The sequence below is a fragment of the Schistocerca americana genome, chromosome X (genome assembly GCF_021461395.2).
Source record: "Schistocerca americana isolate TAMUIC-IGC-003095 chromosome X, iqSchAmer2.1, whole genome shotgun sequence".
NCBI lineage: Eukaryota > Metazoa > Arthropoda > Insecta > Orthoptera > Acrididae > Schistocerca > Schistocerca americana.
The window spans coordinates 1,328,457-1,341,546 of NC_060130.1; positions in this window are offsets into that span (position 1 = coordinate 1,328,457).

Consider the following 13,090-nt stretch of genomic DNA (forward strand, 5'->3'; position numbering starts at 1 on the left):
GATTCGAAAATCTAGACTCACAGGAGACGGAGCATAAGGTGCCCGAGACGGCAATAACCCTTTGGAGACAAGTCGGCTGGAGGACGATGTATTGAATTTCGACGCAATTTGAGTGATCCATCGTCATTAGGAGGCCCTGAACGTTACAACTAACTATTAGTTATGTGTCGGAATCGAAAATGTAGACTCACAGGAGGACGACTATAAGGTGCCCGAGGCAGCAATGGACGCTCGGAGACAAGTCGGCTGAAGGACGATGTATTGAATCTTGATGCAATTTGTGTGTTCCATCGTCATTAGGAGGCTCTGAATGTTACAACTGGCAATCCATTTTGCGTCGGATTTGAATATCTGGACCTACAGGAGACGGACCATATGGTGCCCGAGGTAGCAATATCCCCTTGGTGACAAGTCGATTGGAGGACGATGTATTGAATCTCGACGCAATTTGAGTGTTCCATCGTCATTAGGAGGCCATGAACGTTACAATTAACCTACTGTTTTGCGTCGGATTCGAAAATCTAGACTCACAGGAGGCGGACCATAAGGTGCACGAGGCAGCAATATACCCTTGGAGACAAGTCGGCTGGAGGACGATGCATTGAATCACGACGCAATTTGAGTGTTCTATCGTCATTGAGAGGCGCTGAACGTTACAATTAACTATCACTTATGTGTCGGATCCGAAAATCTAGACTCACAGGAGAATGACTATAAGGTGCCCGAGGCAGCAATTGACCCTTGGAGACAAGTTGGCTGGAGGACGTTGTATTGAATCTCGACGCAATTTGAGTGTTCCGCCTTAATTAGGAGGCCCTGAACATTACTATTAACTATCAGTTTCGCGTTGGATTCGAAAATCTGGACTCACAGAAGGCGGACCACATGGTGCCCGAATCAGCAATATCCCATTGGAGACAAGTCGGCGGGTGGACGATGTATTTAATGTCGACGTAATTTGAGTATTCCATCGTCATTAGGTGGCCCTGAACGTTACAATTAACTACAGGTTTTGCGTCGGATTCGAAAATCTAGACTCACAGGAGACGGACCATAAGGTGCCCGAGGCAGCAATATCCACTTGGAGTCAAGTAGGCTGGAGGACTACATATTGAATCTCGACGCAATTTAAGTGTTCTATCGCCATTAGGAGGCCCTGGACGTTGCAATTAACTATTAGTGTTGCGTCGGATTCGAAAATGTAGACTCACAGGAGGCGCATTATAAGGTGCCCGAGGCAGTATTATCCCCTTGGAGACAAGTCGCTGGAGGATGATGTATTGAATCTCGACGCAATTTGAGTGTTCCTTTGTCTTAAGGAGGCCCTGAACGTTACAATTAACTATCACTTTGCGTCGGATTCGAAAATCTAGACTCACAGGAGACGGATCATATGGTGCCCGAGGCAGCAATATCCCGTTGGAGACAAGCCGGTTGGAGTACGATGTATTGAATCTCGACGCAATTTGAGTGTTCCATCGTCATTAGGAGGCCCTTAACGTTTCAATTAATTATCAGTTTTGCGTCAGATTCGAAAATCTAGACTCACAGGAACAAGACCATTAAGTGCCAAAGGCAGCAATTGACCCTTGGAGGCAAGTCGGCTGGAGGACGATGTAGTGAATCGCGACGCAATTTGAGTGTTCCATCGTCATTAGGAGGCCCTGAATGTTACAATTAACTATCAGTTTTGCGTCGGATTCGAAAATCTAGAATTACAGGAGCAAGACCATTAGGTGCCAAAGGCAGCAATTGACCCTTGGAGACAAGTCGGCTGGAGGACGATGCATTGAATCGCGACGCAATATGAGTGTTCCATCGTCATTAGGAGGCGCTGAACATTACACTTAACCATCAGTTTTGCGTCGGATTCGAAAATCTAGACTCACAGGAGACGGAGCATAAGGTTACGGAGACAGCAATATCCCTTTGGAGACAAGTAGGCTGAATCTCGACGCAATTTGAGTGTTCCATCGTCATCAGGAGGTCCTGAACGCTACAATTAACTATCAGTTATGTGTCGGATTCGAAAATATAGACCCATAGGAGAACGACCATAAGGTGCCCGAGTCAGCAATGGACGCTTGGAGACAAGTCGGCTGAAAGACGATGTATTGAATCTCGACGCTATTTCAGTGTTCCATCGTCATTAGGAAGCCCTGAACGTTACAATTAACTATCAGTTTGCATCGCATTCGAAAATGTAGACTCAGAGGAGAACGACCATAAGGTGCCCGAGGCAGCAATAGACCGTTGGAGACAAGTCAGCTGAATGACGATGTATTGAATCTAGATTCAATTTGAGTGTTCCATCGTCATTAGGAGGCTCTGAACGTTACAATTAGCAGTCCGTTTCGCGTCGGATTCGAATATCTGGACATACAGGAGACGGACCATATGGTGCCCGAGGCAGCAATATCCCGTTCTAGACAAGTCGGTTGGAGGACGATGTATTGAGATCGCGACGCAATTTGAGAGTTCCATCGTCATTAGGAGGCCCTGAACGTTACAATTGGCAGTTCTTTTTGCGTCGGATTCGAATATCTGGACCTACAGGAGGCGGACCATAAGGTGCCCGAGGCAGCAATATCCCCTTGTAGTCAAGTCGTCTAGAGGACGACGTATTGAATCTCGACGCAATTTGAGTGTTCCATCGTCATTAGGAGGCCCTGAACGTTGCAACTAACTATCAGTTATGTGTCGGAATCGAAAATGTAGACTCAGAGGAGAACGACCATAAGGTGCCCGAGGCAGCAAAAGACCGTTGGAGACAAGTCGGCTGAATGACGATGTATTCAATCTTGATGCAATTTGTGTGTTTCATCGTCATTAGGAGGCTCTGAAAGTTACAATTGGCAATCCAATTTGCGTCGGATTCGAATATCTGGACTCACAGGAGAACGACCATAAGGTGCCCGAGGCAGCAATTGACCCTTGGAGACAAGTCGGCTGGAGGACGTTGTATTGAATCGCGACACAATTTGAGTGTTCCATCGTCATTAGGAGGCCCTGAACTTTAGAATTAACCATCAGTTTTGCGTTGGATTCGAAATTCTATACTCACAGGAGAAGGACTATATGGTGCCCTTGGCATTAATATCCCATTGGAGACAAGTCGCTTGGAGGATGATGTATTGAATCTCGATGCAATTAGAGTGTTCCATCATCATTAAGAGGCTCTGAACGTTACAATTAGCAGACCGTTTTGCGTCGGTTTCGAATATCTGGACTCACAGGAGAACGACCATAAGGTGACCGAGGTAGCAGTAGACCCATGTAGACAAGTCGGGTGGAGGACGATGTATTGAATCTCGACGCAATTTGAGTGTTCCGTCGTCATTAGGAGTCCCTGAACACTACAATTAACTGTCAGTTTCGCGTCGGATTCGAAAATCTGGACTCACAGGAGACGGACCACATGGTGCCCGAGGGAGCAATATCCCATTGGAGACAAGTCGGCGGGTGGACGATGTATTTAATGTCGACGTAATTTGAGTATTCCATCGTCATTAGGAGGCCCTGAACGTTACAATTAACTACAGGTTTTGCGTCGGATTCGAAAATCTAGACTCACAGGAGACGGACCATAAGGTGCCCGAGGCAGCAATATCCACTTGGAGCCAAGTAGGCTGGAGGACTACATATTGAATATCGACGCAATTTGAGTGTTCTATCGCCATTAGGGGGCCCTGATCGTTACAATTAACTATTAGCGTTGCGTCGGATTCGAAAATGTAGACTCACAGGAGGCTGCTCATAAGGTGCCCGAGGCAGTAATATCCCCTTGGAGACAAGTCGGCTTGAGGACGATGTATTGAATCTCGACGCAATTTGAGTGTTCCTTTGTCATTAGGAGGCCCTGAACGTTACAATTAACTATCACTTTTGCGTCGGATTCGAAAATCTAGACTCACAGGAGACGGACCACATGGTGCCCGAGGCAGCAATATCCCGTTGGAGACAAGTCGGTTGGAGGACGATGTATTGAATCTCGACGCAATTTGAGTGTTCCATCGTCATTAGGATGCCCTTAACGTTTCAATTAAATATCAGTTTTGCGTCGGATTCGAAAATCTAGACTCACAGGAGCAAGACCATTAGGTGCCAAAGGCAGCAATTGACCCTTGGAGGCAAGTCGGCTGGAGGACGATGCATTGAATCGCGACGAAATTTGAGTGTTCCATCGTCATTAGGAGGCGCTGAACGTTACAATTAACTATCACTTATGCGTCGGATCCGAAAATCTAGACTCACAGGAGGCGGACCATAAGGTGCACGAGGCAGCAATATCCCTTTGGAGACAAGTTGGGTGGAGGACGGTGTAATGAATCTCGACACAATTTGAGTGTTCTATCGTCATTAGGAGGTGCTGAACGTTACAATTAACTATCACTTAGGCGTCGGAATCGAAAATGTAGACTCAGAGGAAAACGACCATAAGGTGCCCGATGCAGCAATAGACCGTTGGAGACAAGTCGGCTGTATGACGATGTATTGAATCTTGATGCAATTTGAGTGTTCCATCGTCATTAGGAGGCTCTGAACGTTACAATTGGCAGTCCGTTTTGCGTCGGATTCGAATATCTGGACCTACAGGAGACGGACCATATGGTGACCGAGGCAGCAATATCCCCTTGGTGACAAGTCGATTGGAGGACGATCTATTGATCTCGACGCAATTTGAGTGTTCCATCGTCATTAGGAGGCCCTGAACATTACAATTAACTATCAGTTTCACGTCGGATTCGAAAATCTAGACTCACAGGAGACGGACCACATGGTGCCCGAGGCAGCAATATCCCGTTGGAGACAAGTCGGCGGGAGGTCAAAGTATTGGATCTCGACGCAATTGAGTGTTCCATTGTCATTAGGAGGCCCTGAACAAAACAATTAACTACAAGTATTGCGTCGGATTCAAAAATATATACTCACAGGAGACGGACCATATGGTGCCCGAGGCAGCAACATCCCCTTGGAGACAAGTCGTCTAGAGGACGACGTATTGAATCTCGACGCAATTTGAGTGTTCTATGCTCATTAGGAGGCACTGAACGTTACAATTAACCATCGTTTTAGCGTCGATTCGAAAATCTAGACTCACAGGAGACAGACCACATGGTTCCGGAGGCAGCAGTATCCCCTTGGTGACAAGTCGATTGGAGGACGATGTATTGAATCTCAACGCAATATTTGTGTTCCATCGTCATTAGGAGGCCATGAACGTTACAATTAACCTACTGTTTTGCGTCGAATTCGAAAATCTAGACTCACAGGAGGCGGACCATAAGGTGCACGAGGCAGCAATATCCCTTTGGAGACAAGTCAGCTGGAGGACGATGTATTGAATCTCGACACAATTTGAGTGTTCTATCGTCATTAGGAGGCGCTGAACGTTACAATTAACTATCACTTAGGCGTCGGATCCGAAAATCTAGACTCACAGGAGAACGACAATAAGGTGCCCGAGGCAGCAATTGACCCTTGGAGACAAGTCGGCTGGAGGACGTTGTATTGAATCGCGACAGAATTTGAGTGTTCCATCGTCATTAGGAGGCCCTGAACGTTACATTTAACTTTCAGTTTTGCGTTGGATTCGAAATTCTAGACTCACAGGAGAAGGACTATATGGTGCCCGAGGCAGTAATATCCCATTGGAGACAAGTCGGTTGGAGGACGATGTATTGAATCTCGACGCAATTAGAGTGTTCCTTCATCATTAAGAGGCTCTGAACGTTACAATTAGCAGACCGTTTTGCGTCGGATTCGAATATCTGGACTCACAGGAGAAAGACCATAAGGTGACCGAGGTAGCAGTAGACCTATGTAGACAAGTCGGCTGGAGGACGATGTATTGAATCTCGACGCAATTTGAGTGTTCCGTCGTCATTAGGAGGCCCTGAACATTGCAATTAACTATCAGTTTCGCGTCGGATTCGAAAATCTGAACTCACAGGAGACGGACCACATGGTGCCCGAGGCAGCAATATTCCATTGGAGACAAGTCGGCGGGTGGACGATGTATTTAATGTCGACGTAATTTGAGTATTCCATCGTCATTAGGAGGCCCTGAACGTTACAATTAACTACAGGTTTTGCGTCGGATTCGAAAATCTAGACTCACAGGAGACGGACCATAAGGTGCCCGAGGCAGCAATATCCACTTGGAGCCAAGTAGGCTGGAGGACTACATATTTAATATCGACGCAATTTGAGTGTTCTATCGCCATTAGGAGGCCCTGATCGCTACAATTAACTATTAGTGTTGCGTTGGATTCGAAAATGTAGACTCACAGGAGGCGGACCATAAGGTGCCCGAGGCAGTAATATCCCCTTGGAGACGAGTCGGCTGGAGGACGATATATTGAATCTCGACGCTATTTGAGTGTTCGTTTGTCATTAGGAGGCCCTGAACGTTACAATTAACTATCACTTTTGCGTCGGATTCGAAAATCTTGACTCACAGGAGACGGACCACATGGTGCCCGAGGCAGCAATATCCCGTTGGAGACAAGTCGGTTGGAGGACGATGTATTGAATCTCGACGCAATTTGAGTGTTCCATCGTCATTAGGAGGCCCTTAACGTTTCAATTAAATATCAGTTTTGCGTCAGTTCGAAAATCTAGTCTCACAGGAACAAGACCATTAGGTGCCAAAGGCAGCAATTGACCCTTGGAGACAAGTCGGCTGGAGGACGATGTAATGAATCGCGACGGAATTTGAGTGGTGCATCGTCATTAGGAGGCCCTGAATGTTACAATTAACTATCAGTTTTTCGTCGGATACGAAAATCTAGACTCACAGGAGCAAGACCATTAGGTGCCAAAGGCAGCTATTGACCCTTGGAGACAAGTCGGCTGGAGGACGATGCATTGAATCGCGACGCAATTTGAGTGTTCCATCGTCATTAGGAGGCGCTGAACGTTTTAATTAACCATCAGTTTTGCGTCGGATTCGAAAATCTAGACTCACAGGAGACGGAGCATAAGGTGACGGAGACAGCAATATCCCTATGGAGACAAGTAGGCTGAATCTCTACGCAATTTGAGTGTTCCATCGTCATCAGGAGGTCCTGAACGTTACAATTAACTATCAGTTTTGCGTCGGATTCGAAATTCTAGACTCACAGGAGAAGGACTATATGGTGCCCAAGGCAGTAGTATCCCCTTGGAGACAAGTCCGCTGGAGGACGATGTATTGAATCTCGACGCAATTTGAGTGTTCCATCGTCATGAGGAGGCCCTGAACGTTACAATTAACTATCAGTTATGTGTCGGATTCGAAAATATAGACTCATAGGAGAACGACCATAAGGTGGCCGAGTCAGCAATGGACGGTTGGAGACAAGTCGGCTGAAGGACGATGTATTGAATCTCGACGCTACTTCAGTGTTCCATCGTCATTAGGAAGCCCTGAACGTTACAATTAACTATCAGTTTGCGTCGGATCGGAAAATGTAGACTCAGAGGAGAACGACCATAAGGTGCCCAAGGCAGCAATAGACCGGTGGGGACAAGTCAGCTGAAAGACGATGTATTGAATCTTGATTCAATTTGAGTGTTCCATCGTCATTAGGAGGCTCTGAACGTTACAATTAGCAGTCCGTTTTGCGTCGGATTCGAATATCTGGACCTACAGGAGACGGACCATATGGTGCCCGAGACAGCAATATCCCCTTGGAGACAAGTCGGCTGGAGGACGATGTATTGAGATCCAGACGCAATTTGAGAGTTCCATCGTCATTAGGAGGCCGTGAACGTTACAATTGGCAGTCCGTTTTGCGTCGGATTCGAATATCTGGACCTACAGGAGGCGGACCATAAGGGCCCGAAGCAGTAATATCCCCTTGGAGACAAGTCGGCTGGAGGACGATGTATTGAATCTCGAAGCAATTTGAGTGTTCCTTTGTCATTAGGAGGCCCTGAACGTTACAATTACCTGTCACTCTTGCGTCGGATTCCAAAATCTAGACTCACAGGAGACGGAGCATAAGGTGCCCGAGACAGCAATAACCATTTGGAGACAGGTCGGCTGGAGGACGATGTATTGAATCTCGACGCAATTTGAGTGTTCCATCGTCATTAGGAGGTCGTGAACGTTACAATTAAGTATCAGTTTTGCGTCGGATTCGAAATTCTAGACTCACAGGAGAATGACAATATGGTGCCCAAGGCAGCAATATCACCTTGGAGACAAGTCGGCTGCAGGACGATGTATTGAATCTCGACGCACTTAGAGTGTTCCATCATCATTAGGAGGCTCTGAACGTTAGAATTAGCAGTCCGTTTTGCGTCGGATTCTTATATATGGACTCACAGGAGAACGAAGATAAGGTGAACGAGGTAGCAGTAGACCCATGGAGACAAGTCGGCTGGAGGACGATGTATTGAATCTCGACGCAATTTGAGTGTTCCATCGTCATTAGGAGGCTCTAAACGTTACAATTAACTACAGGTTTTGCGTCGGATTCGAATTCTAGACTCACAGGAGACGGACCATAAGGTGCCCGAGGCAGCAATATCCCCTTGGAGCCAAGTAGGCTGGAGGACTACATATTGAATCTCGACGCAATTATGAGTGTTCTATCGCCATTAGGATGCCCTGAACGTTACAATTAACTGTTAGTGTTGCGTCGGATTCGAAAATCTAGACTCACAGGAGGCGGACCATAAGGCGCCCGAGACAGCAATATCCCCTTGTAGACAAGTCGTCTAGAGGACGACGTATTTATTCTTGACGCAATTTGAGTGTTCTATGGTCATTAGGAATCGCTGAACGTTATAATTAACTATCATTTTTGCGTCGGATTCGAAAATCTGGACTCGCAGGAGACGGACCATATGGTGCCCGAGGCAGCAATATCCCGTTGGAGACAAGTCGGCGGGAGGTCGATGTATTGGATCTCGACGCATTTGAGTGTTCCATCGTAATTAGGAGGCCCTAAACGTTACAATTAACTACAAGTTTTGCGTCGGATTCGAAAATCTATACTCACAGGAGACGGACCATATGGTGCCCGAGGCTGCAATATCCCCTTGGTGACAAGTCGGCTGGAGGACGATGTATTGAGATCACGACGCAATTTGAGAGTTCCATCGTCATTAAGAGGCCCTGAACATTACAATTAACCATCAGTTTTGCGTCGGATTCGAAAATCTAGGCTCACGGGAGACGGAGCATAAGGTGCCCGGGACAGCTGTAACCCTTTTGAGACTAGTCGGCTGGAGGACGATGTATTGAATCTCGACGCAATTTGAATGTTCCATCGTCATTAGGAGGTCCTGAACGTTACAGTTAACTACCAGTTTTGGGTCGGATTCGAAATTGTAGACTCACAGGGGAATGACTATATGGTGCCCAAGGCAGCAATATCCCCTTGGAGACAAGTCGGCGGAAGGACGATGTATTGAATCTCGACGCAATTTGAGTGTTCCATCGTCATGAGGAGGCCCTGAACGTTACAATTAAGTATCAGTTATGTGTCGGATTCGAAAATATAGACTCATAGGAGAACGACCATAAGATGCCCGAGTCAGCAATGGACGCTTGGAGACAAGTCGGCTGAAGGACGATGTATTGAATCTCGACACTATTTCAGTGTTCCATCGTCATTAGGAAGCCCTGTACGTTACAACTAACTCTCAGTTATGTGTCGGAATCGAAAATGTAGTCTCACAGGAGAATGACCATAAGGTGCCCGAGGCAGCAATGGACGCTCGGAGACAAGTCGGCTGAAGGACGATGTTTTGAATTTCGACGCTATTTAAGTGTTCCATCGTCATTAGGAGGCCCTGAACGTTACAATTAGCAGTCCGTTTTGCGTCGGATTCGAATATCTGGACCTACAGGAGACGGACCATATGGTGCCCGAGGCAGCAATATCCCCTTGGAGACAAAGTCGGCTGGAGGACGATGTATTGAGATCGCGACGCAATTTGAGAGTTCCATCGTCATTAGGAGGCCCTGAACGTTACAATTAACCATCAGTTTTGCGTCGGATTCGAAAATCTAGACTGACAGGAGACGGAGCATAAGGTGCCCGAGACAGCAACAACCCTTTGGAAACAAGTCGGCTGGAGGACGATGTATTAAATCTCGACGCAATTTGAGTCTTCCATCGTCATTAGGAGGTCGTGAACGTTACAATTAACTATCAGTTTTGCGTCGGATTCGAAATTCTAGACTCACAGGAGAATGACTATATGGTGCCCAAGGCAGCAATATCACCTTGGAGACAAGTCGGCAGGAGGACGATGTATTGAATCTCGACGCAATTAGAGTGTTCCATCATCATTAGGAGGCTCTGAACGTTAGAATTAGCAGTCCGTTTTGCGTCGGATTCGAATATCTGGACTCACAGGAGAACGAAGATAAGGTGAACGAGGTAGCAGTAGACCCATGGAGACAAGTCGGCTGGAGGACGATGTATTGAATCTCGACGCAATTTGAGTGTTCTATCGTCATTAGGAGGCGCTGAACGTTACAATTAACTATCAGTTATGCGTCGGATCCGAAAATCTAGACTCACAGGACAACGACCATAAGGTGCCCGAGACAGCAATAGACCCTTGGAGACAAGTCGGCTGGAGGACGATGTATTGAATCTCGACGTAATTTGAGTGTTCCTTTGTCATTAAGAAGCCCTGAACGTTACAATTAATTATCACTTTTGCGTCGGATTCAGAAATCTAGACACACAGGAGACGGTCCACATGGTGCCCGAGGATGCAATATCCCGCTGAAGATAAGTCGGCTGGAGGACGATGTATTGAATCTCGACGCTTTTTGAGTGTTCCATCGTCATTAAGAGGCCCTTAACGTTTCAATTAAATATCAGTTTTGCGTCGGATTCGAAAATCTAGACTCACAGGAGCAAGACCATTAGGTGCCAAAGGCAGCAATTGACCCTTGGAGACAAGTCGGCTGGAAGACGATATATTGAATCGCGACGCAATTTGAGTTTTCCATCGTCATTAAGAGGCCCTGAATGTTACAATTAACCATCAGTTTAGCGTCGTATTCGAAAATCTAGACTCTTAGGAGCAAGACCATTAGGTGCCAATAGCAGCAATTGAGCCTTGGAGACAAGTCGGCTGGAGGACGATGCATTGAATCGCGACGCAATTTGACTGTTCCATCGTCATTAGGAGGCGCTGAACGTTACAATTAACCATCAGTTTTGCGTTGGATTCGAAGATCTAGTCTCCCAGGAGAATGACCATAAGGTGCCCGAGGCAGCAATGGACGCTTGGAGTCAAGTCGGCTGATGGACGATGTTTTGAATTTCCACGCTATTTAAGTGTTCCATCGTCATTAGGAGGCCCTGAACGTTACAATTAGCAGTCCGTTTTGCGTCGGATTCGGGTATCTGGACCTACAGGAGACGGACCATATGGTGCCCGAAGCTGCAATATCCCGCTGAAGATAAGTCGGCTGGAGGACGATGTATTGAATCTCGACGCTATTTGAGTGTTCCATCGTCATTAGGAGGCCCTGAACGTTACAATTAACCATCAGTTTTGCGTCGGATTCGAAAATCTAGACTCACAGGAGACGGAGCATAAAGTGCCCGAGACAGCAACAACCCTTTGGAAACAAGTCGGCTGGGGGACGATGTATTAAATCTCGACGCAATTTGAGTCTTCCATCGTCATTAGGAGGCCCTGAACGTTACAATTAACTATCAGTTTTGCGTCGGATTCGAAATTCTAGACTCACAGGAGAATGACTATATGGTGCCCAAGGCAGCAATATCACCTTGGAGACAAGTCGGCCGGAGGACGATGTATTGAATCTCGACGCAATTAGAGTGTTCCATCATCATTAGGAGGCTCTGAACGTTAGAATTAGCAGTCCGTTTTGCGTCGGATTCGAATATCTGGACTCACAGGAGAACGAAGATAAGGTGAACGAGGTAGCAGTAGACCCATGGAGACAAGTCGGCTGGAGGACGATGTATTGAATCTCGACGCAATTTGAGTGTTCCATCGTCATTAAGAAGCCCTGAACGTTACAACTAACTATCAGTTATGTGTCGGAATCGAAAAAGTAGACTCACAGGAGAACGACCATAAGGTGCCCGAGGCAGGAATGGACGCTTGGAGACAAGTCGGCTGAAGGACGATGTATTGAATTTCGACGCTATTTCAGTGTTCCATCGTCATTTGGAGGCCCTGATCGTTACAATTAACTATCAGTTTTGCGCCGGATTCGAAAATGTAGACTCAGAGTAGAACGACCATAAGGTGCCCGAGGCAGCAATAGACCGTTGGAGACAAGTCGGCTGAATGACGATGTATTGAATCTTGATGCAATTTGTGTGTTCCATCGTCATTAGGAAGCTCTGAACGTTACAATTGGCAGTCCGTTTTGCGTCGGATTCGAATATCTGGACTTACAGGAGACGGACCATATGGTGCCCGAGGCAGCAATATCCCCTTGGTGACAAGTCGATTGGAGGACGATGTATTGAATCTCGACGCAATTTGAGTGTTCTATCGTCATTAGGAGGCGCTGAACGTTACAATTAACTATCACTTATGCGTCGGATCCGAATATCTAGTTTCACAGGAGGCGGACCATAAGCTGCCCGAGGCAGCAATAACCCCTTGTAGACAAGTCGGCTGGAGGACGACGTATTGAATCTCGACGCAATTTGAGTGTTCTATCGTCATTAGGAGGCGCTGAAAGTTACAATTAACTATCAGTTATGCGTCGGATCCGAAAATCTAGACTCACAGGACAACGAACATGAGGTGCCCGAGGCAGCAATGGATGCTTGGAGGCAAGTCGGCTGGAGGACGATGTATTGAATCTCGACGCAATTTGAGTGTTCCTTTGTCATTAGGAGGCCTTGAACGTTGCAATTAACTATCACTTTTGCGTCGGATTCGAAATACTATACTCACAGAAGACGGACCACATGGTGCCCGAGGCAGCAATATCCAGTTGGAGACAAGTCGGCTGGAGGACGATGTATTGAATCTCGACGCAATTTGAGTGTTCCATCGTCATTAGGAGGCCTTTAACGTTTCAATTAAATATCAGTTTTGCGTCGGATTCGAAAATCTAGACTCACAGGAGCAAGATCAT